Below are 19811 nucleotides of genomic sequence, written 5' to 3' on the forward strand. Positions count from 1 at the left end.
GGGGCGTGCGAGTCATGGCCAGCAGCTGTGCAGTGAAGATGCTCGCGATGATTTTTCAGAATAACACAAAAGATTTGGGTTGGACACGTCTCTTGTGAGCAGCTGTCCAAAAAACATGCAGGGGACTTTTTCAAATGCATCCGTTGACGGACTGGGTGACCGGTCAGCACAGTGCTCATAAACATATCTTTTTATGATTGATTTAATTGACATAAACGAATAAAACGTATTTCTTTCGCTGGAAACTTTCTTCATGTGTAACAGGATTACATTCAACTTTTTATTTTCAGTGGGCAGCAATATCGAAAAGGCAAGAAAGGAAAATGCAGAGTTTGCAAACAGACTGTGTTGCGTCCTCGTCTGTGCACCTCTCACCAGATGTGCAACACCATGCAAATACTCCACACTCCTAAAAAAGTACTGATTTTGGGGTTAACATGAGTTTAGAAGCACTTATTATAATTCACTGCACCACATCTTATTTTCCATGTGTTGTTGTCCTTCTAATTTTACACTTGACAGTGATACCAAGAACCAGACTATGTGGGGAATGCCCAAATTTTTCACGACATTCAGCATTTTTGGATTTCCTCTTAAAAGTGCTGCTGGCAAACACGACCACTGAATTTGCATTGAGCTTGTCTGTCATGTATGTAGCATTTGATAGAAGTTTGCTAAAGCCCCTACAGTTGTTGTAAGCATCTGAGATTTTGCTTTGTCAGCAAAATTCTTGTAATTCCGGACTGAGTCCATGACGTTGGGATGAGGGCTCTGTGAAGGCCGCTGCAAAACTCCTTGACCTTCTTTTCTCTGCAGAGAGGACTTTATGCCTGTATGTTTGGCTCAGTGCCGTGCTGCAGAACTAATTCAGAGTTGATGACTCTGATGGTTTTACATGATGGAAATAATGATGTTCTCAAAAAGTTGCAAAGTACTGTCTAATCTTTTTTATTAAATTTGCTGCTCTCCCACGTAATACAAGGCCTTTTCATCAATAGCACAGAAAGACGTGAGACACAAACACTGATAGAAAATATACAGGCAGAGCCAAAGAGTAAGAGGAAGTAAGAGGAGAAGTGGAGAACGGGAGAGCACTTTGCACAAAGGAGAAGGCCGGATTAAGTCATGAGTGGCAAGCGACATAGGTTGGATTTTTAAAGAATGAGATCACATCCCTTTCCCTAAACAGAAGAGGAACTCATCCTTGGTTGGACAGGACAGCCAAGCTGAGTCCCGCCACTGTCTGTCGGTCTCTCTGTATATCTGTGTGCAACAAACGGGACATCCATTACTGCGCTGAGACAGTGGCATGCAGCCCTGGTCCCGCACACAGGAGGCTGCACACATGTCAGCAAGCTGCACACTGTGGCGCACAACCAGTGTGTGTTTGGGTGATTCTGCGTGGGAAGTATTGAGCTTGAGTCGGGCTTTTTCTTAGCGTAAGCATGCATTACATGAATTTTGATGTGTACATACACGCTGATGTGACAACGAGTGTGTTCAGTGATGGCTGTGTAACTGATGCCTTTGTATGTATATATGTGTGATCAGTGCAGTGCACTTTATGTTGATAGAAGCAAGCATATGTGCACATATATTACGTGAAAATTAAGAACGTCTCTTAATAAGTAGCTTTAAGAACTCCTCAAACACAGTGCAGCTCTCCAGTATGTTTCTGTCGGCACTACAAACTAGTAACACACCAACTGCCATAAATTCTGACTCATTCACTCATGACTCATTTGTGAAAAACTTCCAACTTAACTGTATGCCATAGTAAGGGTTCAAAATGCTAAAATGCTAATGATTCTATTAGGCATGCAGTCTCTAGGTAGACTGGTTTGTGGGTAAGTGGACTTTTAACCAAAGATCTGACTCAACAGTCACATTTACTTCACATTAATATGGAGTCTGCAACAAACTGGGCAACATCCTGTCAGAGAAAGACTTGGTAGCTGAGGCTTTGAGGATGAATATAACAGGCATATGCCAATATGTAGCGACACAGACCAAGCTGTGATGCTAGAGGATGCCATCGCCCACGTCCTGCACGCCAGCCTCAGCCACACGGACGAGAAACAGGGCAACACAATAGTGCCTGGTAGACGGTTCACTAAGCTGAGGGATCCAGGACTCAACAGCCATTTGTGTGCTTGGGTGTTGGACTTCCTCATTGGCAGTACTCAGGTGGTGAAGGTGGGTAGATGCGTCTCTAACAGCATCACCATCAACACAGGAGCACCACAGGGGTGTGTCCTCTCGCCACTGCTCTGCGTGGCCACTCATGGCTCCAATAGTTTGCTGACGACACAGTGGTGTTGGGCGCCATCTTCAACAACGATGAGGTGGCCTACATGGATGAAGTGAAGAATCTGGCATCGTGGTGCCAGGATAACCACCTCCAGCTGAACGCAGGCAAGACCAAAGAGCTGGTGGTGGACTTCAGGAGTAAGCACGGAGAGCTTCTATCCTCCGTGTGTTGAATCAGGAGCTATGTATCAGGTCACATTTCACTGCGTGTTGTACTTGTATAACTACGCACGTGACAAATGAAGAATCTTCAATCTTGAATCCTTTTCATCAAAATGAAGAATGATATCATGACAGGCAAAATTAAGGAGTTTATTGGCCAGACACGAGCCTTTTTAGAGCCATTTTTGGAAACTATATCAATAGTGGCAGGTGCAGTATTTCAAAATAAAAGCTTTTAAACAAAATCATTGTGTAGACTACAAACAGTACAGGTCATTTAAAGTCTACATTTATTAGAACGACATATGTTAAAACCAGAGATGGGTTTAACCGTAATCCGATTACTTTTTTCAAGTAACGAGTAAAGTAAGGGATTACTATTGCAAAAACGGTAATTAGATTACCGTTACTTTCCAGTAGGAACGCTGCGTTACTGCGTTACTAAAACCGTGATTTTTTTGCGAGAATGTCTCATGACAGTGACGTAAGCGAGTGCGACGTTCGTGACAACAGCTGTGTGCAGATCAACAATGGATCATATATCGAGTGCAGAGAGAGTATGAGCGTGCAGCGTTTAAAGCGTGGAAGTACTGACCTTACTTTGAGTTTGATTCCATAAAAAGTGACAAAAACATTAGTGTCCGTTGTGCGTGGGAACAAAACTTCTTTTTACAGCGAAAAACCCCTAAACTTCCAAACAAGCACCGAGTAGCTACGACGTAATGGGAAACTCACAGAGAAACTCGCGGATTCTTCCACTGACCGCTGCACACCTGCACCAGGGTAACCCTCCGCCTACCCCACTCCTGCTTTACAGGTGAAAATAGAGCAACAGGACCGCTAGTCTGTGACTTTATTTATTTTCTGCTGTGTTTTACTTGCATCTATTTGAAAGACTGAGTGTAAACACACAAAATATTTATTTTATGTGCTGGAATGTGCAGAAAATAGGTTTAAATGTTAAACAAATGTCTTCCAGTCAGAGAATGTTGCAGATAATTAAATGTTTGCTTGATGCATAAAGTTAAAAGATTAAAACTAATAAAACAAGTTTTAAAAAGAGACTTTTCCATTTGATTACATTTTGTATGATGATTATGTAGAAAAAGTAGAATTGGGCTGAAAGATCTATCGCTTTATCACCTATTCAGGTTGTAAATCGTGTTTTTAAAAAGTAACTAAGTAACTAAGTAATTAATTACTTTTGAAAATAAGTAATCAGTAAAGTAACGGGATTACTTTTTTGGGGAAGTAATCAGTAATTAGTTACTGATTACTTTTTTCAAGTAACTTGACCAACACTGTTTAAAACTGACTAAATGTATATTTTGACCCTACTATTACTTGTTTCCTGGGAGAATTTTAATCCAAAGGATGCAGATTTACTTTTGTTACTGAAAAAGATGCAAACACTGACGCACTGGGACGCAGCAGGAACGCAGGTCTAATCTCGACCTCTATCACACATGTTCGATACCTATGCAGCGCCTCTATGCTGCTGTTTTTTCCCACAGTGCCGACTGTCTGCTATAAAGAGATACTTTGGAGCAGGTCTACCTTTCTCCCACACACTATCCCTCACTTCAGTCCACTACCCAGACCAGTCGTAACTGCACAGACATCAGGGACCAGTAGTAAACTGGCCTCTGTGCACAGATGGAGACGTTCTCAGTCTAAACGCTATAAAGAAAAGGAGAGAGGACGAGTAAAGGGATGAGACGGGGGTCAAATCCAACAGAGAAATCAAAACATTTGTAGTTTATTATGGGAATTTTACTCCTTTCCTTCTCCGTGTACCCTCTTTCCAGCCTCCCTCCACCCCTCCATCACCCCTCTCCAGACTGGGCTTTCACTTTGGGGGGCCCTCAGCTTCCCTCTCGGCTGATCAGGGAGCTTTCAAGGTACCCTGATGGATGCTAATGCTGGACTCTTTCAGATCGTTTTACAGCCGGAGCCTTTGATCTGCCAGCAGGCCTCTCTCCATGGGCTGCCTGTCCTGAGAAAATGTAAATCCCCGCCTTACAGACACCTGTGAAAAAAATACAGCAGAAAGGGGTGGGGGAGGGGGGGCAGAAAAAGAAGTTACTCTAAAGAAAAGGGGGAAGAAAAGATACAGTATTGTGACATTTGGAAAAAGGGGGCATAGTTTAGATTGCAGCAGAGTGACAAAGAATGAGATGGAAATTGCAGCAAAAAGGGGACAGAGCTGCAGAGAAAAGAGAGAAACCGAAACATGGCGAGCAACAAAGACGGGAAAGAGGAATGGGGAACACAAAACAGAGGGACAGAGGGGACATGGATGGATGTAACTGAAAGAAAGGCAACAGCAAAAAAGAAGGAAAGTTAATCTAAAGGTCCCAGCGTGCACGACAGGAGAGAGAAAGCCCGAGAAAAACAGCCGACTCAACGTCCGTAAATGCGGAGACAGATGGACAACATGACTTTGGGAGAAATAAAGAGAAAGACAGAAAGCGAGCTGAGCCCAGACAGACATACGAGGCACGCTGTGCAGCTCAAGGGGCGGATGTGTCGATGCAGTTGAAAATTTAGGAAGGAAGAAGTGAAAAAGAAAGTATGTTGAAGGGGACTCCGGTCAACAGAGACGGTGACAGCAGTGAAAGAGGCCTCGCTCATCAGCAGCAGCGGCGGCGGGGCTCTGAATAGCAGGGCTGCTGCTAGACAGCTGGGTGCAGCTGATCTTTGGAAAGACTGTGGAAGAGCGCTTGTCTTCCTCCAGCCAGCTGCTGTGTGCAGAGGCCCTCAGTGACAGCACAAGGCTCAGAATTGATTACCAGGGCTGGCAGTTCAATGGGGCGGATGGATGGAGTGCAGCGGGGTCGACTTCTCTGAGGTGGCGTGCACTGTACGAGCGCAGCTGCTGCTTACTGTAACCTTTTCCAAGAAACAAACAAACCAAAAGAAAAATGATGATTATTGTTCTGACGCTGTTTTTCTCTAAGCTTCGTCTTCCCTGCGAGACGGGCGTTTCTAGCACAGACGAGTCTCGGTAAACAATAAGGTACAGAGACACGAGCTCGTCTCGTATGGCGTTCTGTGTGAGGCTCTAACCCTGCGTCTTGTGCTGAACGCTGACTTCTGTGAGACTTTCATTGTCTTATCAGGGGTCGAGATGGGAATGGGAGGTTAAATATACCCCCGCCGGCGCAGCTATAGTTCTATAGTTCGTACGGTGACCCGCACACCTCGCTGACTCGCGTCCGTCTTCCTGCTGAGATATCAAAACAGGAACGATGTCATTCCTCTTGCAGTTCTTGGGAATAAAACCAAAGCCGAGGTCCACAGTAGCAGCGGCATCCTTCTGTCTGCGTGTGATCAGGGTACATCCGGCCATCCTGACTTCCCTGCGACGCCACCAGGCCTGTGTGTCATAATAAAGGAAGGAAGGAAGGCCCTGCGGTCCACGCGAGGGAGGGAGGAAGTGTGAAAGGGTGTCTTAGCTGGAGTCGATCCACTCCATTGGAGCCCCTCACTATAGAAGGGTTGTTTGGACAGGGACAAGGCCGAGCACAAGTGTGTGTGTGTGTGTGTGTGTGTGTGTGTGTGTGTGGCTGTGCACCAAGATCATCACAGAGAGGGAAAGTGTTTTGTTGTATTTATTGATGGCTCAATTCAAAACATTCAGCACATAATTCTCGCTGAGCCACAGGCCTGCAGAAGGTGTGTGTGTGTGTGTGTGTGTGTGTGTGTGTGTGTGTGTGTGTGTGTGTGTGTGTGTGACTCAGTCTTTCTGAGACTGACTGAGACCACAACGGAAATGAACCGAGTCATCATTTTGACATCATTTAAGAGCACGCAAACCCTCGACTGCTTCTTCTACGTGTTGCCGGTGCAGCCGAGAGCATCACCTCAGCCGGAGATTTTGCTTAGTAACTCATTTCTGCAGCCACGTTTACGAGACGACACGAGCCATTTCTGCAAAAGGAAAAATCTAAGTGTCAAAGCGGTGGCAGAAAATTTGCTAAGTGCTAAAAACTGCCAGCAACACATCTCGTCTGCTTTTTTGTCGCTGGCGAGCAGGGGAGAAGTGAGTACAGGCTGGAGAACGCTTTGGAAAAGTCTTTTCCTGGTGTGAGCAGCGGGTGGCTGGGATCAATAGTGCCATGCACAGAAACACACAACCTGGCACACTGCTGCAGGTGTTGTGTCCACTAGGACGGCGTGATCGGTTAGATTCCTGGAAGGAAGGGCGAGTTAAGAGCTAAATGTGGAGCAGTAATCAAGGAATGCCTGGCAGCTGCACTAAAATATATACACTGACAGACAAGTGCAGGAATAAAATCTGTTACTTTATAAAATAAATAAATGAGCGGGGAAAAAGAGTCACTTGTTGCACGCTTGTTTCGAGCTACAGGAGAAATATTTGGCGTGTTCGTGTGCAGCACTCCTGCTCCTTCAGCCAGTTACAGTTAAACTTCAACCATAAATCAACACATCACTTCCTGTATTGAGTCATTATTGTTTTGTTGATTTATAATTTCAATCCTTTCTTCGGTGCTTTCAGCTGATAAGACTCACAGTCGGGGCTTGAAGCGGCACACCCTCGCCTGCTCTTGTCCAGCTACTAAAAATAAGTGGTGAAGCAATGTGAAAACACTGCTCTATTTACATTCTGTTAACTTACAGCCTCTGCACTGGCTGTAGTGTCGACTCAGGGCTTAATGACTGAGGGGAAATTTCACTGCTTTTTCCTGGACAAAGGAAACGGCGAGAATAACTGCAGATCCTGCAGAGAGAAAGTGAAGCGAGCTAAGAAGAACATGGCTAGAACGTGCTCTTGAAAGCATGTTTGATGTAAAAGAAGAAGAAACGGCTGAATAAGAGTCCCCACAGGGCCGAGTGTGTAGATACTGTCACATCTCATTCCTGCCTAATAGCCAGAGGGAGGCGGGGACACAGATAAGAGACTGCAGGCAGACTGTGGATACTAATCTCTCTCGCAGATTTATGAATGATTGGGATCAGGCGGGCACGTGGTGTGTGACGCCCTGCTCAGACCATGCCGGCCGTCACGCATCTCCTCTGATGACACGGCAGAGATAAGCGGCGAGAACACAGCAAAAGTCAAGATCGCCGGCTCCAAGTTCACAGAGTCCCATAAAACATCTAAAGGAAGGGGCGTGGCCAGCGCAGAAGTACTTTCATTTTACCTCCCGATCAGCAGGGGGCGACTCGCCAAAAATAATCCAAACTGTTTGGAAGTTCATAAGAAAATGGTCAAACTTCTCAGCTGTTTATTATCTCAACAAAAATCTGACGAGTTTGTGATTTCAAGCTTCGTTTAAAACTGTCTAAGCACCGCGTGGTTACCCTGTGACCGTCGGGTCGTTGAGCAGTCGACTAACAGTCAGTGTGTGCTGTCACCCTGGCTGTTAGGGGTGGGGAAAAATGGATACTGTGTAGCATGGTGATATTTTGTTTGCTAATAATGTATGGATACAGGGACAGCAGAAATCGATACTTTGTTACAAAAAGGTTTTTGTGCTCTGACTTCAGAGCATGTTGATCCTTTTTCTGAATCCTGACATTCCTTCACTGTCCAAATGTGTTTAATAAACATGACAGTTTACTTATTTTAATTTAAGACATGTTTTATTTTAATTAAGCTTAAAACTTTTTTATTTAATGTAAAATTATATTTTGTTTTAATTTACTTTCAAATTCTTCAGTTGCTGAAGGGGCTGCATAGTTTTCATAAACTGCATAGTTCAGAATAGCTATAATTGTACCAGATGGTTGATTCAGTTAAGTTGGACTAGACTGTAATACAAACCGTTCAGTTTGTCAACAATCAAACTGAAATGAGAGAAAGACTGAGTGTGAGACTTTGATATTAGAGAAAATGATGATTGATAAAGTTTACCTTTATGTACAGAATCTGAATATCGCAAAATATTTTAAAAAGTTGCAATAATATCGTATCGTGCGTTAAGTATTGTGATAATATCGTATCGTGGGATGTATGGTGATTCCCACCTCTACTGGCTGTGTCCATTGTTTAAATACAGTCTATGCTGCTTTAGCAAAATATTGTCAGTCTGATTTATTATTGTGTTCCTGAAAAATATCGATGATAATCTGATTACATCAACAGAAAAAAATACACTCCCTTTGAAGTGTTTCTAATATTACTGCCAACTTCATAGCTTATTGTCTTTATGCGGGAAAAAGCATAAATCTAGGGATCTTTAGCAGTGAAAACCCAAAGAATGTCTTTTAGCCGTCATCGAGCTTGTCTGCCTGAAGAATAAAGACAGCGGCAGCTTTGTGCGAGCTCCACACTGCAAGAATATCTCCAACAATCTTGTTTTAAGCTGGAAACAATTTAGAAAGTCTTGGATGAGTAAAATAATCCCATTACAGTCTTGATTGAGGCATTTAGAGACTGATGGCGAGCAAAATGGTTTGATTCGGGTCACAAAACATACTTCATGTATTCATATTAGTGTAATGTGACAGCGGTCGTGTCATCTATAAGGTTGCCCAAAGCCAAGCACCTGATGATGAAAGAGGACTATTTTGCTACTGCGCACCCACCCCTCACCTCCCAAACCTCTAGTGAGGAAAAAGAAGTAAAAGGAGCTTGTTTGCGTCTTATCTGCAGGAAATAGCATTAGCCAAAATTGTCCTCTTTGGTTGGGGCTTGAAAGAGATGGCATGGCTGTGGCCATCATTAGCCCTGTCCCCCGACGTGTGGCCTGCCTCTGATCCAGAGCCAGGGCTGGGCGGGAAGGCAGAAGGTGGGCAGGAGAGGGTCGCAGTCCTGGGTGGGCTCGGCCGCTTTGGCTTCGCTAATGGGCTGGCAAACATCAGCCCGGTATGTCGGTATGCAGGCCACCAATGTTTGTGCTGACGTCAGGGGGTTTAAAAACAACTGGCAGGGAAACAAGTAGCAGGTACCCGGCCCACCTCCCCACCGACGCCCATGCCTCACCGTCCCACCTCTGACTGAAGGGAAACCAGCTTTCAGAGCAGCGAGGCGCTTCTGCGTAGTCTGGACGACTCGCTGGGATTTCTGTGTCCATCTTTGCATGTTTTCTTCTTCTCACAGGGGGAAACAGTCTCAGCTCTCACATCCCACAATGCCCTGCACTGCTACCAATGAGAACTAAAACTTTTCCCAGCATTTTCCACAACGGCAGCTATTTTTCCCATGCTCCCCTTTCACAGAACCCGTTTGGGGCATTGAGGCTATCAGACTGAGAGCTGGAAAAAAAGTTATCCATTGAATGGGCACAAAACACTTCACAGCATAACCACACTGTTTATAATTACATTCATTGTTCCATCAGTGTAAAAAACTGCTGTTAAACAGCTGTCTCCCAGCTGACTGTACAAAGTGAAGCCTTACATGATTCACGTCCTTTCAGAAACAAAGAGATGATTGCAAAGCAACATTTATAGCCTCTTTTGTGCCAGCGAGTCAGGGTTACAGGCTGTCCTTGAGCCGAACCTGCAGCCTGCTCAACAGCAGAGGCATCTCAACCTTTACAACACAACCCAAGGCAGCGAGCACCATCGTGACCACAACAGAGCCGGAGCCTACTGATGGACACTAGTGTGCAAAGACGCTGTGATGTACAGCAAACCACAGAAAGCCGAACAAAAACAGGAAGTGGAGGAAATGTATATTTTATTATCTCTGATACTATAACAAGAGGTTCTCACAACAATAAGACGAGAGGCTGTGACACCACGACGCAGACCACTGGCCGGCTTATCAGAGGGCTGCTATTAATACCAGTGAGACTTTGTCCCCACGTCCCCGGGGGGAGAACGATGGAGGAAGTCATCGATTCTTCCCACCATAATCTCTGGGAAGGAGAGACCTTGCCTTTTCCCTTTTGGGTGACAGGGGTTATTATTCTAAAATTTTGAAAGGGCCACACAAGAGCTATTTCTGTGGCATTGGAGCCAGTTTGATCCACAGCAGCACCGACAGTCACCATTAAAGCCTCCACTTCCCAAAAATGTGGCCTGATCTCCGCCGATCATTTTATCTACTGAAAGCGCTGCTGATCTCCAAACACAAACTGTGTGTTGATATTATACCAACAGGAAATTAGCAACGAATCATTTGTTTAAATGCCTGAACCAAGGTCCTCTAGTGGCAAAGGCAGGATGCCAACATTTACCAAGTCATCAATGCTCTCTTAAACATTTCTTTCTCAAAACGTATGAAGATCTGGATACATATAAAAGTCTCTTCTTCGTTTTGCATCAGATAAAACAAAGATTCAGATATTTCTGGCTCAGCGATCACGTATTAATCCTGTTAGCTCCTTTGTAGATGTAAGAATAGGTACGATTTTCTTTACTTCCGATCTCTTTGTTCTACTCCTTTCCACAACACTACGCATTAAAGTGAATTTAATCTACTTATCAGACTCGTGTTCACCTGCTATAATATAGATGCGTCTCAAATGTCCAGTAAAGCTTCTTAATAAGCAGACGGGAGGAAACTTGATCTCAAAACTAAGTGAAAGTGTGAGATATGAAATTATCACTGTAAGAGCAGCTTTATCAGAGTCAGATCGTGGCGACACTTCAGGTTTCAAAGGGCGAGTGACGTCGACGACGCTAAAATGCTTGTTGTGAAGTGTGACGGCTGCCTCACCACCACACTAAGCATCTATAATGTATTTGAAGATGTTTGTCTTTCTTTCTTTGTGGAGATTAGAAATAAGTGATGCACGATCCACATCAGGACTGTTGAAATATGTTTTGCATGTTTGTAAACCAGCAAACTGCTGCAGTTTGTTCTCGTGTTAGCGTCTATGTTTAACACTATGTAAATTTCATCTGATCGGCGAAGATATGCTCTCGTTTCCTCTTTGCTAATTATTAGGTCACATTTGTTGAGCTCAGTTTGATGATTATGTTTCTCCCAATACAGAACATCTTTATTGTTTGACTTGTGAAAATTATATAAAGCTCACAGTCTCAAAACAGGCTGTGAATGAGTTTCCAGTTCAGTGTCTCGTACGTCCAAGACAAAAAGTCAGCAGCACATCTAAATCTGAACAAACACACAGAGTCCTGTTCACAGATGCAGAATTTCACATAAACAAACAAATAATAAATAAATACATGAAATAATATCAGCACAATACTATCAGTGCTGGGATAACTACATGCTACAAAGTAACAACATGCTCCGTAACTCCAAAACCTACACAATGTATCGAATGTGCGACTGTGACGCTGATGCAGCTCGTTTTAGCGCCGCACAGCAAACATGAAGAATATCTTCATGTGAGCGCTGGAATTAAGTTTTCCTCACAAACACAAAAGTCTAAGGAGCTTGGAAAGAAAAGCGTCTGGACTTGTTTAAGTTGCTTGAAGTCCAGACGCTTTTCTTTCCAAGCTCCTTAGACTCTTAAATAATCAGGCCCCATCTTCTCTTAATGACCTTGTAGTACCATATCACCCTATTAGAGCACTTCGCTCTCGCTCTGCAGGCCTACTTGTTGTTCCTAGAGTATTTAAAAGTAGAATGGGAGGCAGAGCCTTCAGTTTTCAGGCCCCTCTTCTGTGGAACCAGCTTCCAGTTTGGATTCAGGAGACAGACACTATCTCTACTTTCAAGATTAGGCTTCAAACTTTCCTTTTTGCTAAAGCATATAGTTAGGGCTGGACCAGGTGACCCTGAATCCTCCCTTAGTTATGCTGCAATAGACGTAGGCTGCCGGGGGATTCCCATGATGCATTGAGTTTTTCCTTTCCAGTCACCTTTCTCGCTCTCTATGTATTAACAGACCTCTCTGCATTGAATCATATCTGTTATTAATCTCTGTCTCTCTTCCACAGCATGTCTTTATCCTGTCTTCCTTCTCTCACCCCAACCAATCACAGCAGATGGCCCCGCCCCTCCCTGAGCCTGGTTCTGCTGGAGGTTTCTTCCTGTTAAAAGGGAGTTTTTCCTTCCCACTGTCACCAAAGTGCTGCTCATAGGGGGTCATATGATTGTTGGGTTTTTCTCTGTATCTATGAAGCGCCTTGAGGCGACTTTTGTTGTGATTTGGCGCTATATAAATAAAATTGAATTGAATTGAATTACGATGACCTGGATGACTGAGAACCTTCACAGACACAAATACAAAAGCAATGAGGAAAAAAATCTGAAGCGTTTCAAAATAAATAAACAGTTTTTAAAAATTATTTTTCATTTGCAATGAGCTTTTTTTCCCATTAAATTCAAAATGAGTATAAAATAGATTTATAGATTTATGTATAAACACACTCTATAAATATTTTTACTTCAATCAATCAAATCTAAATACTTTTTACATATTACATTATTACCTTTTAATGAGAAAGCATGTAAAGAAATATCAGCAGTGTTAAAAGCAGCTGTACATAATGACACATGTGGGATGGTTATGAATATTCTTTTTATTTGTGACGTTACGAATGGCAATAAGCACAGTCTGTCTGTGGAGGGACTAACGAAATAAACTCGTGCAGAGCAGTGCGCTGACTCCGCCCCTTTTCTTTCCATATAGTTTCAGGTTTGCTCAGCTGTGAGGAGAGCAGGCAGCTGCACGCTAATCCTAACAGAACAAGTGTTCTGTTTCTGTTTCTGAGCAAACCATGTGTCAAAAGTGTCGAGTCACCTGTTTACATGTTTTGAACAGTAATGTTCTGTCATCTTGGTTCCTAATTAGTTCGTCTTCAGTCGGTGACAGAAGCCACAGCTGAGGTTAGCGAGGGCATCTCCACCTGCTGCTTCCTCACAGAGATGGTACTCGCAGATACCGATTAGAGCATACTCCCTCAATTTAAAAAGAATAAATAAATAAATGTATAAAAGAATATTTGTATTATGTATGTTATTATTTATTTATTCGAATGTTTTTTTTTTAAATCACCAGAAAGTGAAAAAAGGGCTTAAAAATGGTGAGACGACACGTTACCATGGCAATATAATTTTGTGAGTACCTCACTGTTGATACAAGAGCATCTCACGTCAAAATACTTTTTTAAATTAGCAAATTAAAAAGCAAATCAGTCATTGTGTGAAAAACGACAGAGGTAGAGAAACCACCTAAAGCTAACATTTACAGGAATCCAAGCTTACGTGGTTTCGATGGCAGAGAAAGACTCAGTAGTATCATATCATTGTGATACTGAAAATGACAGTAACAGGGTCAATAATAGATTCTCTGCTGACCTTTACCTGACTGAAAGCTGCTTCTCTTTCAGGGAATTGCACACTCGCAGCGCGCAGCTCAGTTAATACCAACACAGTCAATTAACTGCAAAGTGCACGACTGCAGTAAGTGTAATCCTGCTGCAAAGGCACAAATTAAGTTTCACGTCTATAGTGAGAGAGCGTCATGAATAAAAAGTTCCACTCCTCCCTCATAGATCACTTTTTCAGAAACATCTCTGACAGAAGAAAACTACAAGCAAGAGCAGCAGAGAAGCTCCTGCAGGAGACCAGCGAGACTGGTTTCAATCAAAACAAAGCTACAAGCCCAGCATCGCTATTGTTAACAGAGACGGTGGCATCTGGGGATAGAAGGGAGACCATCAACGCAGTGAGAAAAAGACTTTTTCTTTTAAAAGCATCAAGACGCAAACGTGCCGTCAGGCGCACGATGACTGTTCACACACAGCCGATGAGTCATTTAAAACTGAATCAGTCAGGCTCAGTTTGCCTGAGATCGAGCTGAAACGTAGCTCATTGAAATCAGGTCGTTTCCTCTTACCTGCAGTCATCTCCCGAGGCTTCCCCCTCATATGTAGCTCACTGGTAGGATCCCAGTCCTAGAGGATACGACAAGTATGCTCAATGACATGTCAGAGATCTCACATTTGTACAGTATCGTGTGCAGGGATTATGCAGATTCTGAACGGTTTGACCAGATTGGAAATTCCTGTTACTAACAGTCATAAAATACACCGACGCACACTTTCCAGTGTCGCGTTAGTTATCGTTACAGTTTCACCGACTGTGATTTCTCCTGACAAAATCACAGCGCAGCATAAAACCGATGTAAAGCGAGCACTCGGTTAATAGTCGCTCTGCTACTCTTTTTTCCAGGCCTCATCACTCATCGCAATGCCTCGGATGAGAAAAGCGGATTATTCCACAAAGGAGCCAGTTGACTTTATGCTACGTCTGCTTCCTATCAGGTGTAATCTCCTGCTTTGCCCACAGAGATCATTTTATGTGCGTGATGCAGCGAAGCCCGAGGGCCTTTCACCACGGCGGGTCAGAGAGCTAGCTTCACTTCCGAAAGCTAATGCCCCACCCCTCCCTCCTGAGGTCCCGGAGGGCTTCATTTAATAGCCGGACGAGGTTGAATTCACCTGGAGGGGAAACCGCGAGGAGGAGAGGACGATAGAAGCCGGTGAAACGTGAAGTTGTCACAACACATGTTTTCTTTTTGCAAACAGAATGAACGCACTGGGAAAACAAAGCAGGTGAAAAGGTTTCAATTAGATCCCTCAAACTTCCATTATCCAGTCCTGTCTCTGAAACCCGAGCTCCCAGCCGGGCACATCACTTCCTGTTAAACAAATGTAACGACAGCAGGAAGCTATTCAGCTGAACTCGACTGTTTTCTGTAACTCTGCTTAACCGATCTGATGGCATCTGATATTATTTATTAACCGAATCGTGCAGCTCTCGAGCAGAAGCTTTGAAAGTCTGTCATCATGTCACCGCGCTTTCTCCTCCGTCTTCTTCCCTATAGGTCCACGCCAGTGTGCGCTGAAAACGCTCTGCGCCATGTCCTGAAATGACAGCAGCTGCTGGGACCGGCCACACCGAGAGCAACCGAATGCTTCAGTGTGGAAGGGGAATCTCCCACTCTGAACAATGCTCATTCACTCATTAGCTCTATTCAAACAGCCTCGCAGGGCCTCTTTTCTGAAGGAGGAGATAAAAACAGCTGCATTTTATCAGGGTATTAGAAAGTTACTCTTTTGTCCGCGCACCTATTTGTGCATGTGCGTGTCTTTACACAATGCTAACAGTTCATCCAGGTGGTTGACAACAAAGACGCAAGCGGTGCAGGTAAAATCCCAGACCTATTCTGATTCTCTAATCTCTCTATTCTCACACACACTTTGATTTGTGAGTCAGTCCAAAGCCTGAGCAAACAGCCCGCTGCGTAGCCACCTAAGTAAAGACCGAGAGCAACTTTGAGCCCACGTTTGTTCAGGGAGGTTCACCTATCTTTTCAACCTCAGCTTAATTGGAGGAAAACACTCAGTTGATTGGCAGACTTCAGTGTCCTCCCCAATCCCCTTTGTGAAACGGTTCATCCGGGACCCCGTTAGGAATTCAGCTTCTCTATTTGCCGTTCGCTAGCAGGACTAAACAGATGTTTCTGCACAGAGGTGAGGACACAGAGAAGCGTAAATAAGTGAAAACACACAATTACAGTGCTGACAGAGATGATCCAGCTCATCAAAGATTGAATAAACATTAAGAGAACATAAGAGATTACAGAGGAGAAAGGAAAGATAAGAGAAGGAGAGAAAGGAGGCCGTTTGTAAGAGGTGCATTCAGGTAACAGGACAAAACCACAGATTCCTCTCATGTTGAGACAGAAAGGGAAGCTTTGGCTCGGTTGGCTGTTTTTTGGATTTGATGAAGCTTTATATAGAAGAAACCTGTTTTAGCTACTTTGTTCATCTTTTGACAAGACGGATGGGAGGCACGGTGGTTAGCGCCATCGGCCAACAGTAAGTCTTGGGTTTCGATCCGCCGAACGGCCGAGGCCTTTGCATGTTCACCCGGTGCTCGTGTCGGTTTTCTCTGGGTACTCTGACCTCCTCAGTCAGACGACGTGCATATTGTGATAGCTGCTGAATGGTTGTCAGTCGTGCTGGTGACAGACTGGTTACCCTGTGACAGCCGAGCCACAGCCCTGAATTAGGCAAGTGGTCCAGATGAGCTTAACGACAACAATAATATTAATTGTTAGAATTTACTCTAATGCAAGTGATGGAATAAATCTTTTTAAATCCATCCATTCCCCTCTGCTTATCCTTATCAGGGAGGCGGGAACCTATCCTAGCAACCATGAGTGGAGAGGCGGGGTCCACGCTGGACAGGTCACAGCCTGATGCAGGGCGAGTCTCTGTGAGGCAACAGTGATAATCACCGCGTCAACGTGCCGCCCTTTTTAAAATACATAAAGCAAAAAATAAAACCTTCCAGAAACTGTTTCAAGACGGACTGTTACCAAACATTATCGTAACCAAAATTAGCAAAAAACTTTATTATTTGGTCCGGAAATTAGCCATAAGGAATTATTCATAATCATGAACATCAAGCTAATAATGTTATGATTGAGAAAATGTTTTTTCCAGGTTTTTATAGCTTCCATCTGAAATACTTTTTTTCTCCAAGTACAATAATAGTTGTTTTTGTGACACTATCACACTCTGAGTGTAAGCATGAATTTAGTATATGTCCTTATTATTACACAAGTGTGCAGGATCGACAGAACTGTGCAGACATGTAACGTTTTCTTATATATGTGTGCGTCTGAAATAAATCCTCTTTGGTCAGTTTATGCACACTTACCTATATTATTGTTCACTTAATTCATCCTGATATAGTCCAGCTGTGTCCAGCTAAGATTACATCAGGTTCATAGAGAAGAACCTGTCTATTCTTCAAGAATCAGCTAAATGTACCCGGTGCACACGTGGACCCCAATCAATCACAGCAGATGGCCCCGCCCCTCCCTGAGCCTGGTTCTGCTGGAGGTTTCTTCCTGTTAAAAGGGAGTTTTTCCTTCCCACTGTCGCCAAAGTGCTGCTCATAGGGGCTTGTCTGCTTCTTGGGGATGTCTCCCTGTTATCGTTTGGTTTTCACCTTATAATATAAAAGTGTCTTGAGGCAGCTGTTGTTATATGATGTGACATAAATAAAGTGAATTGAATGGAAGTCATATGTAAAACTGTTGCTCACGCAGGAGGAGATGTTGTGCACAGAGCTAACTCTGGTTGCTTTCCTTATAAGTGTCGGCAGAGACGCCTCACTCTGCCTAAAATAATCAGCTGGAGGCAGAAAAGTTCCTAAGAAAATCCGCCACAGTCAAAGTTTGTGGCAGATTGGCACCTGTTACACAAACTTAATCTAAGCACCAGGTTTTATTTGAGTGCACAAGATAGAAAACAGTGTTTTCAAAACACGGCTTCGTGGGTACTGTGATGAAAACACAGTGTGAGACAGGTGAAATGAATGAGACTCAACAGTAACAATCAACCCCCTCTCCCAGTGTGTACTATAAGGCTTCCTCCTGTATCTCTGCACTATGCAAATGTTTCCCTTTGTTATTGGTACTGTCACACACCAACCGCTGCAACATCAGCCACGGGCAGGTGGAGGTGATGGCACAACCTCAAGGGCATCAGCCAGGAGACCCTGTTCTTTATTTCCCCCCACATGGTGAGCTCTTTTGTTCGTCAGTTGATTTTGAACTTTCACTTTCACTGACTGCTCCAAACTCATGGTTTGGATTACAAAATATGCCCCTGCTCGCTGAAAAATGTTGAGCTGTAATACGTTATTGAGTGATGACAAAGTACGCCTAAATAAGCCGCATCAGTGGTTTTGACAAAACCGATGCCTCGTGGATCAGAGTGGGATCTAATCTGAGGTTTGGGTTACTTAGTTTGTTGCTTTCAGCTGTTCATAGAAGTCTTTCTTCTGCGTTTATAGAAACTTTTAAAAAGTGTTTCACACATTTACATATGACAGTATTTTTAAGAAATTAACACAACATTATACATAAAACCCGACGTGTTGTTGAACAGGAAATGAGAGCGTCACCAGCCTTCAGTTAATCAAAAGAGAGGGAGAGAGGTTTAGAAACACTGGAGTCAATTTCCAATTTTCAATCTTAATGAACGCACCGTGACTGTGACATGTCCAAATAACCTAAATGACATGAAAGAAGTCGTCTCCATTAAAGACCTGCACAGAGAAATGTACACATACGCAAAGATCCTTATAAAAATGCACGTGGGCACACACACATGTATCCCCACACACATGGATATGACCAACAGTGGTGAACAGCTGCATGCTTGGTCTGGAGTGAGACCAGCCACCTCTTGGCCACAAAGGGCTGCTTGTGCCCTCAGCTTGCTAGAAACATAAAACACAAGAGATAAGACCAGACACTGTTTGCCAGAACCAGCGGACCTCCCCAAACAGGAACTGCAAGTGCAAGTGTTTAATGCACACACACAGACACACACAGAGGACAGCGTACACATGCAAGTGCACCGCATGCTCACTATAAAGATGCTTATTTGTTAAAGACCACCTCTGCTGACCTACTAGCACACATTGCTAAGATCATCTGATCACCTAACAGTACCAAATAGCATCAATAAGCCCATTACACGTCCCAAATGTGACAGCTGATTTAAAGTCTCGTTTTATTTGCAGCTTCAGTTTCCTGCTGAGCCTGTTTGGAATAATTTTACTGATTGTTGATAACGTGACGCATCCCTGAGGTGATCATCTGATCACCTAACAGTACCAAACAGCATCAAAGCATCAATAAGCTCATTACACGTCCCAAATTTGACAGCTGATTTAAAGCCTTCAGTTTCCTGCTGAGCCTGTTTGGAATATTTTTACTGATTGTTGATAACGTGACGCATCCCTGAGGTGGTTTAAGAGATGTTTCCTTATCGTTCTCTTTTATAATGCGTTTCTTTTTCTCAGTTCACGATATTTACTAAAAATGAAGGTCAAACTATGAACATATTCCACATTCTTTAGAAAAAGAGAATTCATAATAAATTAGGAAATAAAGCACAAATCAACTCAACACAATAAACGCCGCGGTTTAGTTGCTCGGGCATCGGAATCAAAAATAAAAGAGTGAGCTGGCTTTTTGACTTTGTTAGATATTAGCATGCATTAGCATGTGTGTTGTAACTACCAGCTGTGGTTGTGTAATAGTCACACAAGCACACAGTTCTGTAAAACGCGAAATAAACTGTAAGATGATTTTTGCATACAGTTAATAAAGGTTGTAAAATATTATGTATAATATCAGCCGTTATATTTTAAAACAGAGCAAAGGAACAAACTCGTGCTCAGTAAAAAGTCGTCTGAATATAAAAGATTGATGTGTCCATTGTGACATCAGCCACTTATTTTTAAGTGTTTTTGCAAGATAACCACACACCAGCTGTCAAACCATTACATAAAAACATGCTGCTGACTATGGTTACTTTTATGGGTCAATTATGTTAAAATGTATCCAGCAGTTGTTTTTCTAAAAGCAGGTTATTACGTCTGCTGTTAAATTAGACATTTCAACCTGACTTTC

At 43.4% G+C, this 19811-nt stretch overlaps 1 long non-coding RNA gene across 1 annotated transcript in view; it reads right to left on the reverse strand.

Annotated features, from left to right (window-relative positions):
• Window positions 1–4446: 4446 nt before the first annotated feature.
• LOC118454565 (uncharacterized) overlaps window positions 4447–19811 on the reverse strand; it is a 123838-nt gene continuing 108473 nt past the window's right edge. Inside the window, exons 3-4 of the long non-coding RNA XR_004843788.2 lie at window positions 14205–14262; window positions 4447–4501 (exon numbers count right to left, since the gene is read on the reverse strand). This is a non-coding gene — a long non-coding RNA (uncharacterized LOC118454565). The remainder of the gene's footprint in view (window positions 4502–14204; window positions 14263–19811) is intronic.

This window comes from Neolamprologus brichardi, chromosome 7 (genome assembly GCF_056152115.1).
Source record: "Neolamprologus brichardi isolate AB-2024 chromosome 7, ASM5615211v1, whole genome shotgun sequence".
Classification (NCBI taxonomy): Eukaryota; Metazoa; Chordata; class Actinopteri; order Cichliformes; family Cichlidae; genus Neolamprologus; species Neolamprologus brichardi.